Source organism: Bison bison, unplaced genomic scaffold (assembly GCF_000754665.1).
Source record: "Bison bison bison isolate TAMUID 2011002044 unplaced genomic scaffold, Bison_UMD1.0 scf7180017864160, whole genome shotgun sequence".
NCBI classification, from domain to species: Eukaryota; Metazoa; Chordata; class Mammalia; order Artiodactyla; family Bovidae; genus Bison; species Bison bison.
In genome coordinates, this window is record NW_011494732.1 from 6,700,708 (window position 1) to 6,705,294 (window position 4,587).

The window sequence follows — 4,587 nt, forward strand, 5'->3', positions numbered from 1 at the left end:
GGGAGAGTAGAAGTGACTCATTCAAGGTCAGGAGGCCACCACGGGCAGTCAGAATGAGGTTCCAGGTGTCTTGACTTCCAGCCCAGCGCCTGTGTCCGTGGCACCCCCTCGCCCCAGCTGTCTGGGTTATTTTGGTCTCCTGCCCATGCCAGCTGTCTGCTGGCATCACTGCCCAGGAGCCGGCAAAGCTGTCTGGTTGAAAGTAGCCAGCATGGTACTCGTAGTTCCTTCTGGCTGCCGAGTCTTGACCACATGAGGATCTTATCCCAGATAAGCTGGATTTGGTCCATCCTGTCCTTTGCTCGGGTGAAGGGGGTGCAGCTGACTACACTGGGCACTAGACTCCCTTTCCCCTACCCAGAGTGAGCACTTTGTAAAAGCTGGTGAGGCTCAGATTATTAATACCCTATACTATGAGCCTCTTCCCACGTACACACTTGTCCCAGTCCTAAGGTTTAGATTCTGCTCTGCCATTGATGTGTTCATTCAACTCCCTTCGATTCTCATGTGACGTTTCTGCCACCTAAGAGTGTCCTCCATCCTTTTCTGATCGAGTCCTTGGGGCTCCGCGGACCAGTGGTCTTTACCTCCCGTGGGCACTGGATGGTTAAATAATTGAAATCTTTCCCTCTCAGCAGCAGCCTGAAGGGCTACAGCCAGTTCCAGTTCCTCCACACCCGCCCTCGGACCAATTAGGGAACAATGAGGCTCTCCCCTGGGTTCGGGGTGTGATTCTTGGAAATGGAGGGGTGTCCGGAAGACCTGGAAGGATTGTACCCCCTTCTCGCTTCTTAGTCTTTTTTTCTACCTCTTGAATTTGTTTGTCCGCATGCTGGTATCACCTCCTAGGTGAAGGGAGGAGCGGGGCAGCCTATCGTCCTCAGACGGTGGTTCCTGCGCGGGAGGGTGGCCCCGCCCACCGGTCTCCCAGCGAGCTCGGGGCGGGGCGTTCCTGGCGCCCAGCCGGTGGAGCCTGCCTGGAGAGGGCCACGCCAGCGGAAGGGCGGAAGGGCGGCTGGGAGGTGGCCGGACCTGCCTTACTACTGGACGCCAGGGCCCCGCCCCTTCCGGCTTGTCGGCCAACGGGCGCGGTGTGGAGTACGACCTTTCGGACAGACCCTCTGGGTGGAAACTCAGCGTCTGCCTGGACTGTGGAGGGCACCCGGCCATCTCAGAGGCCGCCTGGGTCCAGTGCTGTCTGTCTCCTTCTGGCCAGTGACCTCGACAAAATCCCGCCCCTCCGGGACTCATAGTCTCCCCTTGTGAACCAGGAGGAGGAAGGTGGCGGATAACCTCTTGAGCTGTTTCTGAGTCTGGCTTTATGAAGGCCGCTTTTTTACTCTGGCAGTCACTCCCCCAACCCTGTTACCAAATGTCGAGCCTGGAGGAGAGCCCTAGCACAGGAAGAGACAGCTTTGATCCCCCAGGCCACCCTGGGCCACCTCCCATCTCTGGGACCTCAGAGGATGGCTCCATTAACTTCTGTCCCACATAGAGTGGATGACCCCTCAGGTGTGCAGTGACCTCCGACAGTGTTCCTGAGGCACTAGGGAAGTGGAAGCCATAGCATTGCTGTTCACTTCCCTGTCCTGATCTGTGCTGGCCAGACCTTGACCTCATAAGACAGAAGTGTATCTGGCCCTACTTCTCTCCTGGGGTCAGTTGGCCTCACTAGACACCCAGGGCTTCCCAGGTGGCCCAGACGGTAAAGAATCTGCCTGCAATGCAGGAGACCCGGGTTCAGTCCTTGGGTTGGGAAGATCTGGAGAAGGGAATGGCTACCCACTCCAGTATTCTTGCCTGGAGAATCCCATGGATAAAGGAACCTAGCAGGCTACAGTCCATAGGGTTACAAAGAGTCAGACATGGCTGAACGATTTAACACTGGGAGAGCCCCTAGGCCTAAGTGTGAACACAAGTCGCTTCACCCCCACAAATGTCACCTGCCAACTCCCCTAGGCTTCTGTGTACCAACAGTTCTGTGGCAAGAACCGGGTTGAAGAATTTTTTTCTTCTCCCAAATCTCTCCAGGAATTCCTAGTGAAGAGAAGAATGGATCTGGGTCCTCAGATTGTCTTGCAGGTAAGGGAGTCTGCCGGCCTGTGGGCATTTCCAGTGCCTCAGCTGGCCTGCACTGGCCTACTGCCTCTGAGGAAGCTCTGAGCAGCTGGCCTGGCCACTGGGTATTTTTAGCTACAAAGCCAGCCCCTGCACCACCACTGGAGCGAGGTCCAAATCAAACATGCTCCCTGCAGGGTGGGGTTGGGGCTCCGCCAACCTCTTGGCCAGGCAGGGTGGGTGGGCAGGCTGGGGCCAGTGTCAGCTGTCTTGCCTGGGCCTAGGCCAGGTTGGGAAGACCCACTTTCCCTCCTCTTGGCTCTGTGTTATGTCATTTGTTGTAAGTTGAAATTCATTTCATAGAAAAGGTAGAAACTCAGGTCTGAGGACTTTGAGAAAAGTCAAGTGGACTCCCCCTCCAGGCTGGAGCAGTTACCACAGTTTGCTCAGAGTAGGTTGACCCTTCTAAGTGAATTCTCCCAGTGACCCTCCCAGATGAGGCAGTCTTACTCTCCTAGTCACTCCCTGAGCTTCAGGATCCCTGACACAAGGTCAGTCCTACAGTTGGCTCAAAGGTAAGTGGTCCTCCCCTCTCTCTCAAAACCTTCTTCCATCCTCCCTGTCCCTGAGTGATGCTCTTCCCCTCCTGCCAGCGCCAGGCTGCCCCTATGCAGAGATGGCCCCAGCCACGGCCTCACCAACCAATCACAGCTCCTCCTCAGTCACCGGAGAGAGCTTTGGCTTGGCTCTTCTTTTCAGAGCCTGTGTCTGACTCCTGTCTTCAGCCTGGCAGCCAGGCCTCCATGGTCTAAGCCTTGGTTTCCTTGACAGCCATGTCTCACCCTTCTCACGCCCCAGCCATTGCCAAACTTGATGGGGTTTTCCAGCCACTGTGCATTTACTCAAGCTGGACGCCCATCCTACTTCCATTGGCCCTTCCTGCCAGCACTGCCAAGCTTAGTTCATGTACTACCCAGGTCTCTCTCAATCCCACAGGGGCTCTGGTGTCTAAATAGTTCACATCTTGCATTTAGACTGCTTCCCCCAAGACTGAGTTCCTCAAAAACAGGAACACAGTTGCCTCTCAATAAACTTGTGCTGCAAAAAATGAATGAATTGCTGTAAATTTGTCTAGGGGATCTTGAGGGCTCTCCACTTAACAGCCTAGAGCTGGGCTTCTCTTTTCCCAGGTCTGTGCTCTTTGAAAGTTTCCAGGGGCAGTCTCTGCTGCCATCTGGTGGTCAGGTTATGCCTTGCAGCCGCCGAAAACGTTGACCTGGCATTTTTGGAACTGCCAGGCTGGCAACTTCCTCTGGAAATAAAGTTTACCTGATCTTTGCTGAGTGCTTGAAAATGGGGAACCTTTGGGGTGAAGGCAAGAAGATCCTGAGTCCTGCCAGCTCTTCTCTGAGGAAATTATCAGAGATTTTATCCTAGCTGGGAAAGACCCTGCTTTCTCACCTAGCCATGCCCTGGTGCCTGCCTGGTACACGCTTGCTCCTGAGGATCCCTCTGCAACCACTGGCCTAATTTGTGCAAAGCACAGCCCAAAGTGCAGGGAGGGATGGGGGCAGGATGGTTTCAGCCAGCCTTCCTGATAGTACTCATCCAGAGTAAATGCTCAAGAAATAGCCGTTTTGGTCATGGGGTAAGGAGGGTAGGGAGACAGCTTGAGAAGGATAGGTATTTCTGCTGTCTGGAGAATACAAATAAAGTGGACGGAAGGGGGCCCAGCTGAAGGCAACTACATCTACCCTGGCCTTCCCTGTCCTCTCCTCGACGGAGTCTCTCTGCTCACGCCTCTGGGTCTTGCTAGAAAGAGGCTCACGCCCGCGTGGTTTGGGGCCAACTCTCGAAAGGGCATTGTTATGAGTCAGCTCACCTGTTCCCAAAGTCCCCGCGCAGATGCCATCGCCCAGCAGAGGGCGCCAGACCTCCACCTTTGGGAGGTGGGGTGATAGGTAAGCGGAACTGCTATTCCCCAGCCCGCACACAGACTCAGCCGGCCGGATCAGGTGGGCCGACTTGACCCTCATGCTAGGATATTGGGCACCACCGATGCTACCTTCTGGGGGAAATTGCAGTCAAAGCGGACTTCCCCAAGGCCATATAATTGGGACGGGGCGCAGATGGGGGCATTTTCCTAGCGCTTGAGACCAAGGCTCCTCAAACCGGCGTGTTGGGGACATCCTGCCAATCAAAAGGATGCGATCCGATGGGAGGCCAAATCGGCCAATCAAAGGGTCTCTGCCTGAAGACAGCCTGCCAATGCCGGGCGGGAAGAGGCGGAAACGATCGGACCTTGCCGGTGAGGGGCGCGCAGTGATGCACAGGGGAGGAGATGGGAGTTGCCATCGCCGCCGAGCTCTCCATTTCTCAGTTGCCTCAGTTTTCTTGGGAATGAGACTGAAGTCAGCCCGGTTGGCTGCCTGGCGGAGGAGGTGCCGAGGGCGGGGCTTCTCTTAGTCCCGCCCCCGGGCCAGTTCCCACCCCGCCTCCGATCGCTCAACCCCAGCGCTCTACCCGGCG

General features: G+C 55.9%; 1 long non-coding RNA gene across 2 annotated transcripts in view; it reads left to right on the forward strand.

Moving 5' to 3' along the window:
* Positions 1–3,170, forward strand: part of LOC104989609 — an 8,394-nt gene extending 5,224 nt beyond the window's left edge. For both annotated transcript variants that reach the window (XR_825388.1, XR_825389.1), the window contains exon 3: positions 2,032–3,170. This is a non-coding gene — a long non-coding RNA (uncharacterized LOC104989609). The remainder of the gene's footprint in view (positions 1–2,031) is intronic.
* Positions 3,171–4,587: the final 1,417 nt, after the last annotated feature.